This window comes from Gorilla gorilla, chromosome 12, assembly GCF_029281585.2.
Source record: "Gorilla gorilla gorilla isolate KB3781 chromosome 12, NHGRI_mGorGor1-v2.1_pri, whole genome shotgun sequence".
Classification (NCBI taxonomy): Eukaryota; Metazoa; Chordata; class Mammalia; order Primates; family Hominidae; genus Gorilla; species Gorilla gorilla.
Genome location: NC_073236.2, coordinates 15,591,970 through 15,612,017, shown reverse-complemented (window position 1 = coordinate 15,612,017; position 20,048 = coordinate 15,591,970).

Here is a 20,048-nt window from a genome sequence, read left to right as displayed (position 1 = left end):
TTCCATTCCATTCCATTCCTTTGAATTCCATTCCATTCCATTCCATTCCATTCCATTCCATTCCATTCCATTCCATAGAATTCCATTGAATTCCATTCCATTCCGTTCCGTTCCGTTCCATTCCATTCCTTTCTACTCGGGTTGATTCCATTGTATTCCATTCCATTCCGTTCCGTTCCATTCCGATCCGTTCCCTTCCGTTCTACTTGGGTTGATTCCATTCTATTCCATTCCATTACATTCGATTCCATTCGATTCCATTCCATTCCATTCCATTCCGTTCCGTTCCATTCCATTCCATTCCATTCCATTCCATTCCATTCCGTTCTACTCGGGTTGTTTCCATTCTATTCCATTCCATTCTATTCCGTTCCATTCCATTCGATTCCATTCGATTCCATTCGATTCCATTCCACTCCATTCCATTCTATTCCATTGAATTCCATTCCATTCCATTCCATTCCATTCCGCTCCGCTCCGCTCTGCTCCGCTGCGCTCCGCTCCATTCCGTTCCTTTCCGTTTCGTTCTCCTCGGGTTCATTCCATTCCATTCCATTCCATTCCATTCCATTCCATTCCGTTCTACTCGGGTTGATTCCATTCTATTCCATTCCATTCCATTCGATTACATTCCATTCCATTCCGTTCTACTCGGGATCATTCCATTCCATTCCGTTCCGTTCCGTTCCATTCCATTCCGTTCTGTTCCATTCCGTTCCATTCCATTCCATTCCATTCCGTTCCGTTCCACTCGAGTTGATTCCATTCCATTCCATTCCATTCCGTTCTACTCGGGTTGATTCCATTCTATTCCATTCCATTCCATTCGATTCCGTTCGATTCCATTCGATTCCATTCGATTCCATTCCATTCCATTCCTTTGCATTCCATTCCATTCCATTCCATTCCATTCCATTCCTTTCCATTCCATTGAATTCCATTGAATTCCATTCCATTGAATTCCATTCCATTCCATTGAATTCCGTTCCATTCCATTCCATTACATAGAATTCCATTCCATTCCATAGAATTCCATTCCATTCCATTCCATTCCATTCCATTGAATTCCATTCCATTCCATTCCATTCCATTCCGTTCCATTCCATTCCATTCCATTGAATTCCATTCCATTCCATTCCATTCCATTCCATTCCATTCCATTCCATTCTATTGAATTCCATTCCATTCCATTCCATTCCATTCCATTCCATTCCATTCCACTGCATTCCGTTCTACTCAGGTTGATTCCATTCTATTACATTGCATTCCATTCGATTCCATTCGATTCCATTCGATGCCATTCCATTCCATTCCATTCCATTCCATTCCATTCCATTCCACTCCATTCCATTGAATTCCATTCCATTCCATTCCATTCCATTCCATTGAATTCCATTCCATTCCATTGAATTCCATTCCATTCCATTCCATTCCATTGAATTCCATTCCATTCCATTCCATTCCATTCCATTCCATTCCATTGAATTCTATTCCATTCCATTCCATTCCATTGAATTCCGTTCCATTCCATTCCATTCCATGGAATTCCATTCCATTCCATTCCATTGAATTCCATTCCATTGAATTCCATTCCATAACATTTCATTCCATTCCATTCCATTCCATTCCATTCCATTCCATTCCATTCCATTCTGTTCTACTCGGGTTGATTCCATTCTATTCCATTCCCTTCCATTCCGTTCCATTCCATTGAATTCCATTCGATTCCATTCCATTCCATTCCATTCCATTCCATTCCATTCCATGGAATTCCATTCCATTCCATTCCATTGAATTCCATTCCATTGAATTCCATTCCATTGAATTCCATTCCATAACATTTCATTCCATTCCATTCCATTCCATTCCATTCCGTTCTACTCGGGTTGATTCCATTCTATTCCATTCCATTCCATTCGATTCCATTCGATTCCATTCGATTCCATTCGATTCCATTCGATTCCATTCCGTTCCATTCCATTGAATTCCATTCCATTCCATTCCATTCCATTCCATTGAATTCCATTCCATTCCATTCCATTCCATTCCATTCCATTCCATTGAATTCCATTCCATTCCATTCCATTCCATTGAATTCCGTTCCATTCCATTCCGTTCCGTTCCGTTCCGTTCCGTTCCATTCCGTTGCGTTCCATTCCGTTCTACTCGGGTTGATTCCATTCTATTCCATTCCATTCCATTCCATTCCATTCGATTCCATTCGATTCCATTCCATTCCATTCCATTGAATTCCATTCCATTCCATTCCATTCCATTCCATTCCATTCCATTCCATTCCATTGAATTCCATTGAATTCCATTCCATTGAATTCCATTCCATTCCATTCCCTTCCATTGAATTCCATTCCATTCCATTCCATTCCATACCATTCCATTGAATTCCATTCCATTCCATTGCATTCCATTCCATTCCACTCCATTCCATTCCACTCCACTCCACTCCACTACACTCCACTCCTCTCCACTCCATTCCATTTCCTTCCATTCCAGTCAATTGAATTCCATTGAATTCCATTCCATTCCATTCCATAACATTTCATTCCATTCCATTCCATTCCATTCCATTCCATTCCATTCCGTTCTACTCAGGTTGATTCCATTCTATTCCATTCCATTCCATTCCATTCCATTCGATTCCATTTGATTCCGTTCAATTCCATTCGTTTCCATTCCATTCCATTCCATTCTATTCCATTGAATTCCATTCCATTCCATTCCATTGAATTCCTTTCCATTGAATTCCATTCCATAACATTTCTTTCCATTCCATTCCATTCCATGGAATTCCATTCCATTCCATTCCATTCCATTCCATTCCGTTTCCTTCCGTTCTACTCGGGTTGATTCCATTCTATTCCATTCCATTCCTTTCCGTTCCGTTCCGTTCCCTTCCGTTCTACTCGGGTTGATTCCATTCTATTCCATTCCATTCCATTCCATTCCATTCGATTCCATTCGATTCCATTCGATTCCATTCGATTCCATTCCATTCCATTCCATTCCATTCCATTCCATTCCATTGAATTCCATTCCATTCCATTCCATTCCTTTCCATTCCATTCCATTCCATTCCATTCCATTCCATTCCTTTCCATTCCATTCCATTCCATTCCATTCCATTCCATTCCATTCCATTCCATTCCGTTCCATTCCATTCCATTCCATTCCATTCCATTCCATTCCGATCTACTCGGGTTGATTCCATTCTATTCTAATCCATTCCATTCGATTCCATTCGATTCCATTCGATTCCATTTGATTCCATTCGATTCCATTCCATTCCATTCCATTGAATTTCATTCCTTTCCATTCCATTCCATTCCATTCCATTGAATTCCATTCCATTCCATTCCATTCGATTCCATTGAATTCCATTCCATTCCTTTCCATTCCATTCCATTCCATTGAATTCCATTCCATTCCATTGAATTCCATTCCATTCCATTCCATTCCATTGAATTCCGTTCCATTCCATTCCATTCCATTCCGTTCCATTCCGTTCCATTCCGTTCCATTCCGTTCCATTCCATTGAATTCCGTTCCATTCCATTGAATTCCGTTCCATTCCGTTCCGTTCCGTTCCATTCCGTTCCGTTCCGTTCCATTCCATTCCATTCCATTACATTCTATTCCATTGAATTCCATTCCATTGAATTCCATTCCATTCCATTCCATTCCATTCCATTGAATTCCATTCCATTCCATTCCATTCCATTCCATTCCATTCCATTCCATTGAATTCCATTGAATTCCATTCCATTTAATTCCATTCCATTCCATTCCATTCCATTCCATTCCATTCCATTGAATTCCATTGAATTCCATTCCATGGAATTCCATTCCGTTCCGTTCCGTTCCGTTCCATTCTATTCCGTTCTACTCGGGTTGATTCCATTCTATTCCATTCCATTCCCTTCCGTTCCGTTCCGTTCAGTTCCCTTCCGTTCTACTCGGGTTGATTCCATTCTATTCCATTCCATTCCGTTCGATTCCATTCTATTCCTTTGGATTCCATTCGATTCCATTCGATTCCATTCGATTCCATTCCATTCCATTCCATTCCATTGAATTCCGTTACATTCCATTGAATTCCGTTCCATTCCATTCCATTCCATTCCATTCCATTCCATTCCATTCCATTGCATTCCATTGAATTCCATTCCATTGAATTCCATTCCATTCCATTCCATTCCATTCCATTCCATTCCATTCCATTCCATTGCATTCCATTGAATTCCATTCCATTGAATTCCATTCCATTCCATTCCATTCCATTCCATTCCATTCCATTGAATTCATTCCATTCCATTCCATTCCATTCCATTCCATTCCATTCCATTCCATTGAATTCCATTGAATTTCATTCCATTGAATTCCATTCGATTCTATTCCATTCCATTCCATTCGATTCCATTCCATTCCATTCCATACTATTCCATTGAATTCCATTCCATTCCATTCCTTTCCATTCCGCTCCGCTCCGCTCCGCTCCGTTCCTTTCCGTTCCGTTCTCCTCGGGTTCATTCCATTCCGTTCCGTTCCGTTCCGTTCCGTTCCGTTCTACTCGGTTTGATTCCATTCTATTCCATTCCATTCCATTCCATTCTACTCGGGTTGATCATTCCATTCCGTTCCGTTCCGTTCCGTTCCGTTCCGTTCTGTTCTACTCGGGTTGATTCCATTCTATTCCATTCCATTCCATTCGATTCCATTCCATTCCATTCCATTCCATTCCATTCCATTCCATTCCATTCCATTCCATTCCGTTCTACTCGGGTTGATTCCATTCCATTCCATTCCATTCCATTCCATTCCATTTGATTCCATTCGATTCCATTCCATTCCATTCCATTCCATTGAATTCCGTTCCATTCCATTCCATTCCATTCCATTCCATTCCATTCCATTCCACTGAATTCCATTGAATTCCATTCTATTGAATTGCATTCCATTCCAATCCATTCCATTCCATTCCATTCCATTCCATTCCATTCCATTCCGTTCTACTCGGGTTGATTCCATTCTATTCCATTCCATTCCATTTGATTCCATTCAATTCCATTCGATTCCATTCGATTCCATTCGATTCCATTCCATTGCTTTCCATTGAATTCCATTCCATTCCATTCCATTCCATTCCATTCCATTGAATTCCATTCCATTCCATTCCATTCGATTCCATTGAATTCCATTCCGTTCCATTCCATTCGATTCCATTGAATGCCATTCCATTCCATTCCATTGAATTCCATTCCATTCCATTGAATTCCATTCCATTCCATTCCATTCCATTGAATTCCGTTCCATTCCATTCCATTCCATTCCGTTCCATTCTGTTCCATTCCGTTCCATTCCATTCCATTCCATTCCGTTCCATTCCATTCCATTCCATTGAATTCCATTCCATTCCATTCCATTCCATTCCATTCCATTCCATTGAATTCCATTGAATTCCATTCAATTGAATTCCATTCCATTCCATTGAATTCCGTTCCATTCCATTGAATTCCGTTCCATTCCATTCCATTCCATTCCATTCCATTCCATTCCATTCCATTGCATTCCATTGAATTCCATTCCATTGAATTCCATTCCATTCCATTCCATTCCATCCCATTCCATTCCATTCCATTGAATTCATTCCATTCCATTCCATTCCATTCCATTCCATTCCATTCCGTTGAATTCCATTGAATTCCATTCCATTGAATTCCATTCGATTCTATTCCATTCCATTCCATTCGATTCCATTCCATTCCATTCCATACTATTCCATTGAATTCCATTCCATTCCATTCCTTTCCATTGCGCTCCGCTCCGCTCCGCTCCGCTCCGCTCCGTTCCTTTCCGTTCCGTTCTCCTCGGGTTCATTCCATTCCGTTCCGTTCCGTTCCGTTCCGTTCCGTTCCGTTCTACTCGGGTTGATTCCATTCTATTCCATTCCATTCCATTCCATTCCATTCCATTGTACTCGGGTTGATCATTCCATTCCGTTCCGTTCCGTTCCGTTCCGTTCTACTCGGGCTGATTCCATTCTATTCCATTCCATTCCATTCGATTCCATTCGATTCCATTCCATTCTATTCCATTCCATTCCATTCCGTTCTACTCGGGTTGATTCCATTCTATTCCATTCCATTCCATTCGATTCCATTCCATTACATTCCGTTCTACTCGGGATCATTCCATTCCATTCCGTTCCGTTCCGTTCCGTTCCATTCCGTTCTGTTCCATTCCGTTCCGTTCCATTCCATTCCATTCCATTCCGTTCTACTCGGGTTGATTCCATTCCATTCCATTCCATTCCGTTCTACTCGGGTTGATTCCATTCTATTCCATTCCATTCCGTTCCGATCCGTTCCGTTCAATTCCGTTCTACTCGGGTTGATTCCATTCTATTCCATTCCATTCCATTCGATTCCATTCGATTCCATTCGATTCCATTCGATTCCATTGCATTGCATTACATAGAATTCCATTCCATTCCATTCCATTCCATTCCATTCCATTCCATTGAATTCCATTGAATTCCATTCCATGGAATTCCATTCCATTCCATGGAATTCCGTTCCATTCCATTCCATGGAATTCCATTCCATTCCATTCCATTCCATTCTATTCCATTCCATTCCATTCCATTGCATTCCATTCCATTCCAATCCATTCCATTCCATTAAATTCCATTGAATTCCATTCCATTGAATTCCATTCCATTCCATTGAATTCCGTTCCATTCCATTCCATTCCATTCCATTCCATTCCATTCCATTCCACTCCATTCCATTGAATTCCATTCCATTCCATTCCATTCCATTCCATTCCATTCCATTGAATTCCATTGAATTCCATTCCATTGAATTCCATTCCATTCTATTCCATTCCATTCCATTCGATTCCATTCGATTTCATTCCATTCCATTCCATTCCATTCCTTTGAATTCCATTCCATTCCATTCCATTCCATTCCATTCCATTCCATTCCATAGAATTCCATTGAATTCCATTCCATTCCGTTCCGTTCCGTTCCATTCCATTCCTTTCTACTCGGGTTGATTCCATTGTATTCCATTCCATTCCGTTCCGTTCCATTCCGATCCGTTCCCTTCCGTTCTACTTGGGTTGATTCCATTCTATTCCATTCCATTACATTCGATTCCATTCGATTCCATTCCATTCCATTCCATTCCGTTCCGTTCCATTCCATTCCATTCCATTCCATTCCATTCCATTCCGTTCTACTCGGGTTGTTTCCATTCTATTCCATTCCATTCTATTCCGTTCCATTCCATTCGATTCCATTCGATTCCATTCGATTCCATTCCACTCCATTCCATTCTATTCCATTGAATTCCATTCCATTCCATTCCATTCCATTCCGCTCCGCTCCGCTCTGCTCCGCTGCGCTCCGCTCCATTCCGTTCCTTTCCGTTTCGTTCTCCTCGGGTTCATTCCATTCCATTCCATTCCATTCCATTCCATTCCATTCCATTCCGTTCTACTCGGGTTGATTCCATTCTATTCCATTCCATTCCATTCGATTACATTCCATTCCATTCCGTTCTACTCGGGATCATTCCATTCCATTCCGTTCCGTTCCGTTCCATTCCATTCCGTTCTGTTCCATTCCGTTCCATTCCATTCCATTCCATTCCGTTCCGTTCCACTCGAGTTGATTCCATTCCATTCCATTCCATTCCGTTCTACTCGGGTTGATTCCATTCTATTCCATTCCATTCCATTCGATTCCGTTCGATTCCATTCGATTCCATTCGATTCCATTCCATTCCATTCCTTTGCATTCCATTCCATTCCATTCCATTCCATTCCATTCCTTTCCATTCCATTGAATTCCATTGAATTCCATTCCATTGAATTCCATTCCATTCCATTGAATTCCGTTCCATTCCATTCCATTACATAGAATTCCATTCCATTCCATAGAATTCCATTCCATTCCATTCCATTCCATTCCATTGAATTCCATTCCATTCCATTCCATTCCATTCCGTTCCATTCCATTCCATTCCATTGAATTCCATTCCATTCCATTCCATTCCATTCCATTCCATTCCATTCCATTCTATTGAATTCCATTCCATTCCATTCCATTCCATTCCATTCCATTCCATTCCACTGCATTCCGTTCTACTCAGGTTGATTCCATTCTATTACATTGCATTCCATTCGATTCCATTCGATTCCATTCGATGCCATTCCATTCCATTCCATTCCATTCCATTCCATTCCATTCCATTCCACTCCATTCCATTGAATTCCATTCCATTCCATTCCATTCCATTCCATTGAATTCCATTCCATTCCATTGAATTCCATTCCATTCCATTCCATTCCATTGAATTCCATTCCATTCCATTCCATTCCATTCCATTCCATTCCATTCCATTGAATTCTATTCCATTCCATTCCATTCCATTGAATTCCGTTCCATTCCATTCCATTCCATGGAATTCCATTCCATTCCATTCCATTGAATTCCATTCCATTGAATTCCATTCCATAACATTTCATTCCATTCCATTCCATTCCATTCCATTCCATTCCATTCCATTCCATTCTGTTCTACTCGGGTTGATTCCATTCTATTCCATTCCCTTCCATTCCGTTCCATTCCATTGAATTCCATTCGATTCCATTCCATTCCATTCCATTCCATTCCATTCCATTCCATGGAATTCCATTCCATTCCATTCCATTGAATTCCATTCCATTGAATTCCATTCCATTGAATTCCATTCCATAACATTTCATTCCATTCCATTCCATTCCATTCCATTCCGTTCTACTCGGGTTGATTCCATTCTATTCCATTCCATTCCATTCGATTCCATTCGATTCCATTCGATTCCATTCGATTCCATTCGATTCCATTCCGTTCCATTCCATTGAATTCCATTCCATTCCATTCCATTCCATTCCATTGAATTCCATTCCATTCCATTCCATTCCATTCCATTCCATTCCATTGAATTCCATTCCATTCCATTCCATTCCATTGAATTCCGTTCCATTCCATTCCGTTCCGTTCCGTTCCGTTCCGTTCCATTCCGTTGCGTTCCATTCCGTTCTACTCGGGTTGATTCCATTCTATTCCATTCCATTCCATTCCATTCCATTCGATTCCATTCGATTCCATTCCATTCCATTCCATAGAATTCCATTCCATTCCATTCCATTCCATTCCATTCCATTCCATTCCATTGAATTCCATTGAATTCCATTCCATTGAATTCCATTCCATTCCATTCCCTTCCATTGAATTCCATTCCATTCCATTCCATTCCATACCATTCCATTGAATTCCATTCCATTCCATTGCATTCCATTCCATTCCACTCCATTCCATTCCACTCCACTCCACTCCACTACACTCCACTCCTCTCCACTCCATTCCATTTCCTTCCATTCCAGTCAATTGAATTCCATTGAATTCCATTCCATTCCATTCCATAACATTTCATTCCATTCCATTCCATTCCATTCCATTCCATTCCATTCCGTTCTACTCAGGTTGATTCCATTCTATTCCATTCCATTCCATTCCATTCCATTCGATTCCATTTGATTCCGTTCAATTCCATTCGTTTCCATTCCATTCCATTCCATTCTATTCCATTGAATTCCATTCCATTCCATTCCATTGAATTCCTTTCCATTGAATTCCATTCCATAACATTTCTTTCCATTCCATTCCATTCCATGGAATTCCATTCCATTCCATTCCATTCCATTCCATTCCGTTTCCTTCCGTTCTACTCGGGTTGATTCCATTCTATTCCATTCCATTCCTTTCCGTTCCGTTCCGTTCCCTTCCGTTCTACTCGGGTTGATTCCATTCTATTCCATTCCATTCCATTCCATTCCATTCGATTCCATTCGATTCCATTCGATTCCATTCGATTCCATTCCATTCCATTCCATTCCATTCCATTCCATTCCATTGAATTCCATTCCATTCCATTCCATTCCTTTCCATTCCATTCCATTCCATTCCATTCCATTCCTTTCCATTCCATTCCATTCCATTCCATTCCATTCCATTCCATTCCATTCCATTCCGTTCCATTCCATTCCATTCCATTCCATTCCATTCCATTCCGATCTACTCGGGTTGATTCCATTCTATTCTAATCCATTCCATTCGATTCCATTCGATTCCATTCGATTCCATTTGATTCCATTCGATTCCATTCCATTCCATTCCATTGAATTTCATTCCTTTCCATTCCATTCCATTCCATTCCATTGAATTCCATTCCATTCCATTCCATTCGATTCCATTGAATTCCATTCCATTCCTTTCCATTCCATTCCATTCCATTGAATTCCATTCCATTCCATTGAATTCCATTCCATTCCATTCCATTCCATTGAATTCCGTTCCATTCCATTCCATTCCATTCCGTTCCATTCCGTTCCATTCCGTTCCATTCCGTTCCATTCCATTGAATTCCGTTCCATTCCATTGAATTCCGTTCCATTCCGTTCCGTTCCGTTCCATTCCGTTCCGTTCCGTTCCATTCCATTCCATTCCATTACATTCTATTCCATTGAATTCCATTCCATTGAATTCCATTCCATTCCATTCCATTCCATTCCATTGAATTCCATTCCATTCCATTCCATTCCATTCCATTCCATTCCATTCCATTGAATTCCATTGAATTCCATTCCATTTAATTCCATTCCATTCCATTCCATTCCATTCCATTCCATTCCATTCCATTCCATTCCATTGAATTCCATTCCATGGAATTCCATTCCGTTCCGTTCCGTTCCGTTCCATTCTATTCCGTTCTACTCGGGTTGATTCCATTCTATTCCATTCCATTCCCTTCCGTTCCGTTCCGTTCAGTTCCCTTCCGTTCTACTCGGGTTGATTCCATTCTATTCCATTCCATTCCGTTCGATTCCATTCTATTCCTTTGGATTCCATTCGATTCCATTCGATTCCATTCGATTCCATTCCATTCCATTCCATTCCATTGAATTCCGTTACATTCCATTGAATTCCGTTCCATTCCATTCCATTCCATTCCATTCCATTCCATTCCATTCCATTGCATTCCATTGAATTCCATTCCATTGAATTCCATTCCATTCCATTCCATTCCATTCCATTCCATTCCATTGAATTCATTCCATTCCATTCCATTCCATTCCATTCCATTCCATTCCATTGAATTCCATTGAATTCCATTCCATTGAATTCCATTCGATTCTATTCCATTCCATTCCATTCGATTCCATTCCATTCCATTCCATACAATTCCATTGAATTCCATTCCATTCCATTCCTTTCCATTCCGCTCCGCTCCGCTCCGCTCCGTTCCTTTCCGTTCCGTTCTCCTCGGGTTCATTCCATTCCGTTCCGTTCCGTTCCGTTCCGTTATGTTCCGTTCTACTCGGTTTGATTCCATTCTATTCCATTCCATTCCATTCCATTCTACTCGGGTTGATCATTCCATTCCGTTCCGTTCCGTTCCGTTCCGTTCCGTTCTGTTCTACTCGGGTTGATTCCATTCTATTCCATTCCATTCCATTCGATTCCATTCCATTCCATTCCATTCCATTCCATTCCATTCCATTCCATTCCATTCCATTCTGTTCTACTCGGGTTGATTTCATTCCATTCCATTCCATTCCATTCCATTCCATTTGATTCCATTCGATTCCATTCCATTCCATTCCATTCCATTGAATTCCATTCCATTCCATTCCATTCCATTCCATTCCATTCCATTGAATTCCATTGAATTCCATTCCATTGAATTCCATTCCATTCTATTCCATTCCATTCCATTCGATTCCATTCGATTTCATTCGATTCCATTCGATTCCATTGGATTCCATTCCACTCCATTCCATTCTATTCCATTGAATTCCATTCCATTCCATTCCATTCCATTCCGCTCCACTCCGCTCTGCTCCGCTGCGCTCCGCTCCGTTCCGTTCCTTTCCGTTCCGTTCTCCTCGGGTTCATTCCATTCCATTCCATTCCATTCCATTCCGTTCTACTCGGGTTGATTCCATTCTATTCCATTCCATTCCATTTGATTACATTCCATTCCATTCCGTTCTACTCGGGATCATTCCATTCCATTCCGTTCCGTTCCGTTCCATTCCATTCCGTTCTGTTCCATTCCGTTCCATTCCATTCCATTCCATTCCGTTCCGTTCTACTAGAGTTGATTCCATTCCATTCCATTCCATTCCGTTCTACTCGGGTTGATTCCATTCTATTCCATTCCATTCCATTCGATTCCATTCGATTCCATTCGATTCCATTCGATTCCATTCCATTCCATTCCTTTGAATTCCATTCCATTCCATTCCATTCCATTCCATTCCTTTCCATTCCATTGAATTCCATTGAATTCCATTCCATTGAATTCCATTCCATTCCATTGAATTCCGTTCCATTCCATTCCATTCCATAGAATTCCATTCCATTCCATTCCATTCCATTCCATTGAATTCCATTCCATTCCATTCCATTCCATTCCGTTCCATTCCATTCCATTCCATTGAATTCCATTCCATTCCATTCCATTCCATTCCATTCCATTCCATTCTATTGAATTCCATTCCATTCCATTCCATTCCATTCCATTCCATTCCATTCCATTCCATTCCATTCCATTGCATTCCGTTCTACTCAGGTTGATTCCATTCTATTACATTGCATTCCATTCGATTCCATTCGATTCCATTCGATGCCATTCCTTTCCATTCCATTCCATTGAATTCCATTCCATTGAATTCCATTCCATAACATTTCATTCCATTCCATTCCATTCCATTCCATTCCGTTCTACTCGGGTTGATTCCATTCTATTCCATTCCATTCCATTCGATTCCATTCGATTCCATTCGATTCCATTCGATTCCATTCGATTCCATTCGATTCCATTCGATTCCATTCGATTCCATTCCATTCCATTCCATTGAATTCCATTCCATTCCATTCCATTCCATTCCATTGAATTCCATTCCATTCCATTCCATTCCATTCCATTCCATTCCATTGAATTCCATTGAATTCCATTCCATTCCATTGAATTCCGTTCCATTCCATTCCGTTCCGTTCCGTTCCGTTCCGTTCCATTCCGTTGCGTTCCGTTCCGTTCTAGTCGGGTTGATTCCATTCTATTCCATTCCATTCCATTCCATTCCATTCGATTCCATTCGATTCCATTCGATTCCATTCGATTCCATTCCATTCCATTCCATTCCATTCCATTCCATTCCTTTCCATTCCATTCCATTCCATTCCATTCCATTCCATTCCATTCCTTTCCATTCCATTCCATTCCATTCCATTCCATTCCCATCTACTCGGGTTGATTCCATTCTATTCTATTCCATTCCATTCGATTCCATTCGATTCCATTCGATTCCATTCGATTCCATTCGATTCCATTCCATTCCATTCCATTGAATTTCATTCCTTTCCATTCCATTCCATTCCATTCCATTCCATTGAATTCCATTCCATTCCATTCCATTCGATTCCATTGAATTCCATTCCATTCCTTTCCATTCCATTCCATTCCATTGAATTCCATTCCATTCCATTGAATTCCATTCCATTCCATTCCATTCCATTGAATTCCGTTCCATTCCATTCCATTCCATTCCGTTCCATTCCGTTCCATTCCGTTCCATTCCGTTCCATTCCATTGAATTCCGTTCCATTCCATTGAATTCCGTTCCATTCCGTTCCGTTCCGTTCCATTCCATTCCATTCCATTGCATTATATTCCATTGAATTCCATTCCATTGAATTCCATTCCATTCCATTCCATTCCATTCCATTGAATTCCATTCCATTCCATTCCATTCCATTCCATTCCATTGAATTCCATTGAATTCCATTCCATGGAATTCCATTCCGTTCCGTTCCGTTCCGTTCCATTCTATTCCGTTCTACTCGGGTTGATTCCATTCTATTCCATTCCATTCCCTTCCGTTCCGTTCCGTTCAGTTCCCTTCCGTTCTACTCGGGTTGATTCCATTCTATTCCATTCCATTCCGTTCGATTCCATTCGATTCCTTTGGATTCCATTCGATTCCATTCGATTCCATTCGATTCCATTCCATTCCATTCCATTCCATTGAATTCCATTGAATTCCATTCAATTGAATTCCATTCCATTCCATTGAATTCCGTTACATTCCATTGAATTCCGTTCCATTCCATTCCATTCCATTCCATTCCATTCCATTCCATTCCATTGCATTCCATTGAATTCCATTCCATTGAATTCCATTCCATTCCATTCCATTCCATTCCATTCCATTCCATTGAATTCATTCCATTCCATTCCATTCCATTCCATTGAATTCCATTGAATTCCATTCCATTGAATTCCATTCGATTCTATTCCATTCCATTCCATTCGATTCCATTCCATTCCATTCCATACTATTCCATTGAATTCCATTCCATTCCACTCCTTTCCATTCCGCTCCGCTCCGCTCCGCTCCGTTCCTTTCCGTTCCGTTCTCCTCGGGTTCATTCCATTCCGTTCCGTTCCGTTCCGTTCCGTTCTGTTCCGTTCTACTCGGTTTGATTCCATTCTATTCCATTCCATTCCATTCCATTCTACTCGGGTTGATCATTCCATTCCGTTCCGTTCCGTTCCGTTCCGTTCCGTTCTGTTCTACTCGGGTTGATTCCATTCTATTCCATTCCATTCCATTCGATTCCATTCCATTCCATTCCATTCCATTCCATTCCATTCCATTCCATTCCATTCCGTTCTACTCGGGTTGATTCCATTCCATTCCATTCCATTCCATTCCATTCCATTTGATTCCATTCGATTCCATTCCATTCCATTCCATTCCATTGAATTCCATTCCATTCCATTCCATTCCATTCCATTCCATTCCATTGAATTCCATTGAATTCCATTCCATTGAATTCCATTCCATTCTATTCCATTCCATTCCATTCGATTCCATTCGATTTCATTCGATTCCATTCGATTCCATTCGATTCCATTCCACTCCATTCCATTCTATTCCATTGAATTCCATTCCATTCCATTCCATTCCATTCCGCTCCGCTCCGCTCTGCTCCGCTGCGCTCCGCTCCGTTCCGTTCCTTTCCGTTCCGTTCTCCTCGGGTTCATTCCATTCCATTCCATTCCATTCCATTCCATTCCATTCCGTTCTACTCGGGTTGATTCCATTCTATTCCATTCCATTCCATTCGATTACATTCCATTCCATTCCGTTCTACTCGGGATCATTCCATTCCATTCCGTTCCGTTCCGTTCCATTCCATTCCGTTCTGTTCCATTCCGTTCCATTCCATTCCATTCCATTCCGTTCCGTTCTACTAGAGTTGATTCCATTCCATTCCATTCCATTCCGTTCTACTCGGGTTGATTCCATTCTATTCCATTCCATTCCATTCGATTCCATTCGATTCCATTCGATTCCATTCGATTCCATTCCATTCCATTCCTTTGAATTCCATTCCATTCCATTCCATTCCATTCCATTCCTTTCCATTCCATTGAATTCCATTGAATTCCATTCCATTGAATTCCATTCCATTCCATTGAATTCCGTTCCATTCCATTCCATTCCATAGAATTCCATTCCATTCCATTCCATTCCATTCCATTGAATTCCATTCCATTCCATTCCATTCCATTCCGTTCCATTCCATTCCATTCCATTGAATTCCATTCCATTCCATTCCATTCCATTCCATTCCATTCCATTCTATTGAATTCCATTCCATTCCATTCCATTCCATTCCATTCCATTCCATTGAATTCCATTGAATTCCATTCCATTCCATTCCATTCCATTCCATTCCATTCCATTCTATTGAATTCCATTCCATTCCATTCCATTCCATTCCATTCCATTCCATTGAATTCATTCCATTCCATTCCATTCCATTCCATTCCATTCCATTCCATTCCATTCCATTGAATTCCATTGAATTCCATTCCATTGAATTCCATTCGATTCTATTCCATTCCATTCCATTCGATTCCATTCCATTCCATTCCATACTATTCCATTGAATTCCATTCCATTCCATTCCTTTCCATTCCGCTCCGCTCCGCTCCGCTCCGTTCCTTTCCGTTCCGTTCTCCTCGGGTTCATTCCATTCCGTTCCGTTCCGTTCCGTTCCGTTCTGTTCCGTTCTACTCGGTTTGATTCCATTCTATTCCATTCCATTCCATTCCATTCTACTCGGGTTGATCATTCCATTCCGTTCCGTTCCGTTCCGTTCCGTTCCGTTCTGTTCTACTCGGGTTGATTCCATTCTATTCCATTCCATTCCATTCGATTCCATTCCATTCCATTCCATTCCATTCCATTCCATTCCATTTGATTCCATTCGATTCCATTCCATTCCATTCCATTCCATTGAATTCCATTCCATTCCATTCCATTCCATTCCATTCCATTCCATTCCATTCCACTGAATTCCATTGAATTCCATTCTATTGAATTGCATTCCATTCCAATCCATTCCATTCCATTCCATTCCATTCCATTCCATTCCGTTCTACTCGGGTTGATTCCATTCTATTCCATTCCATTCCATTCGATTCCATTCAATTCCATTCGATTCCATTCGATTCCATTCGATTCCATTCCATTGCTTTCCATTGAATTCCATTCCATTGCATTCCATTCCATTCCATTCCATTGAATTCCATTCCATTCCATTCCATTCCATTCCATTCCATTGAATTCCATTCCATTCCATTCCATTCGATTCCATTGAATTCCATTCCGTTCCATTACATTCGATTCAATTGAATGCCATTCCATTCCTTTCCATTCCATTCCATTCCATTGAATTCCATTCCATTCCATTGAATTCCATTCCATTCCATTCCATTCCATTGAATTCCGTTCCATTCCATTCCATTCCATTCCGTTCCATTCTGTTCCATTCCGTTCCATTCCATTCCATTCCATTCCATTCCATTCCATTCCATTCCATTGAATTCCATTCCATTCCATTCCATTCCATTCCATTCCATTGCATTCCATTGAATTCCATTGAATTCCATTCAATTGAATTCCATTCCATTCCATTGAATTCCGTTCCATTCCATTGAATTCCGTTCCATTCCATTCCATTCCATTCCATTCCGTTCCATTCCGTTCCATTCCATTCCATTCCATTCCATTCCATTCCATTGAATTCCATTGAATTCCATTCCATTGAATTCCATTCCATTCCATTCCATTCCATTCCATTCCATTCCATTGAATTCATTCCATTCCATTCCATTCCATTCCATTCCATTCCGTTGAATTCCATTGAATTCCATTCCATTGAATTCCATTCGATTCTATTCCATTCCATTCCATTCGATTCCATTCCATTCCATTCCATACTATTCCATTGAATTCCATTCCATTCCATTCCTTTCCATTCCGCTCCGCTCCGCTCCTCTCCGCTCCGCTCCGTTCCTTTCCGTTCCGTTCTCCTCGGGTTCATTCCATTCCGTTCCGTTCCGTTCCGTTCCGTTCCGTTCCGTTCTACTCGGGTTGATTCCATTCTATTCCATTCCATTCCATTCCATTCCATTCCATTGTACTCGGGTTGATCATTCCATTCCGTTCCGTTCCGTTCCGTTCCGTTCTACTCGGGTTGATTCCATTCTATTCCATTCCATTCCGTTCCATTCCGTTCTACTCGGGTAGATTCCATTCCATTCCATTCCATTCCATTCCATTCGATTCCATTCGATTCCATTCCATTCTATTCCATTCCATTCCATTCCGTTCTACTCGGGTTGATTCCATTCTATTCCATTCCATTCCATTCGATTCCATTCCATTACATTCCGTTCTACTCGGGATCATTCCATTCCATTCCGTTCCGTTCCGTTCCGTTCCATTCCGTTCTGTTCCATTCCGTTCCATTCCATTCCATTCCATTCCATTCCGTTCTACTCGGGTTGATTCCATTCCATTCCATTCCATTCCGTTCTACTCGGGTTGATTCCATTCTATTCCATTCCATTCCGTTCTGATCCGTTCCGTTCAATTCCGTTCTACTCGGGTTGATTCCATTCTATTCCATTCCATTCCATTCGATTCCATTCGATTCCATTCGATTCCATTCGATTCCATTCGATTCCATTCCATTCCATTCCATTGAATTCCATTCCATTCCATTCCATTCCATTCCATTCCATTCCATTCCATTGAATTCCATTGAATTCCATTCCACGGAATTCCATTCCATTCCATGGAATTCCGTTCCATTCCATTCCATTCCATTCCATTCCATTCCATGGAATTCCATTCCATTCCATTCCATTCCATTCTATTCCATTCCATTCCATTCCATTGCATTCCATTCCATTCCATTGCATTCCATTCCATTCCATTCCATTCCATTCCATAGAATTCCTTTGAATTCCATTCCATTGAATTCCATTCCATTCCATTGAATTCCGTTCCATTCCATTCCATTCCATTCCATTCCATTCCATTCCATTCCATTCCATTCCATTCCACTCCATTCCATTGAATTCCATTCCATTCCATTGCATTCCATTCCATTCCATTCCATTCCATTGAATTCCATTGAATTCCATTCCATTGAATTCCATTCCATTCTATTCCATTCCATTCCATTCGATTCCATTCGATTTCATTCCATTCCATTCCATTCCATTCCTTTGAATTCCATTCCATTCCATTCCATTCCATTCCATTCCATTCCATTCCATTCCATAGAATTCCATTGAATTCCATTCCATTCCGTTCCGTTCCGTTCCATTCCATTCCTTTCTTCTCGGGTTGATTCCATTGTATTCCATTCCATTCCGTTCCGTTCCGTTCCGATCCGTTCCCTTCCGTTCTACTTGGGTTGATTCCATTCGATTCCATTCCATTCCATTCCATTCGGTTCCGTTCCATTCCATTCCATTCCATTCCATTCCATTCCATTCCATTCCGTTCTACTCGGGTTGTTTCCATTCTATTCCATTCCATTCTATTCCGTTCCATTCCATTCGATTCCATTCGATTTCATTCGATTCCATTCGATTCCATTCGATTCCATTCCATTCCATTCCATTCTATTCCATTGAATTCCATTCCATTGAATTCCATTCCATTCCATTCCATTCCATTCCATTGAATTCCATTCCATTCCATTCCATTCCATTCCATTCCATTGAATTCCATTCCATTGAATTCCATTCCATTCCATTCCATTCCATTCCATTCCATTCCATTCCATTCCATTGAATTCCATTGAATTCCATTCCATGGAATTCCATTCCGTTCCGTTCCGTTCCGTTCCATTCTATTCCGTTCTACTCGGGTTGATTCCATTCTATTCCATTCCATTCCCTTCCGTTCCGTTCCGTTCAGTTCCCTTCCGTTCTACTCGGGTTGATTCCATTCTATTCCATTCCATTCCGTTCTATTCCATTCGATTCCTTTGGATTCCATTCGATTCCATTCGATTCCATTCGATTCCATTCCATTCCATTCCATTCCTTTGAATTCCATTGAATTCCATTCAATTGAATTCCATTCCATTCCATTGAATTCCGTTACATTCCATTGAATTCCGTTCCATTCCATTCCATTCCATTCCATTCCATTCCATTCCATTCCATTGCATTCCATTGAATTCCATTCCATTGAATTCCATTCCATTCCATTCCATTCCATTCCATTCCATTGAATTCATTCCATTCCATTCCATTCCATTCCATTCCATTCCATTCCATTGAATTCCATTGAATTCCATTCCATTGAATTCCATTCGATTCTATTCCATTCCATTCCATTCGATTCCATTCCATTCCATTCCATACTATTCCATTGAATTCCATTCCATTCCATTCCTTTCCATTCCGCTCCGCTCCGCTCCGCTCCGTTCCTTTCCGTTCCGTTCTCCTCGGGTTCATTCCATTCCGTTCCGTTCCGTTCAGTTCCGTTCTGTTCCGTTCTACTCGGTTTGATTCCATTCTATTCCATTCCATTCCATT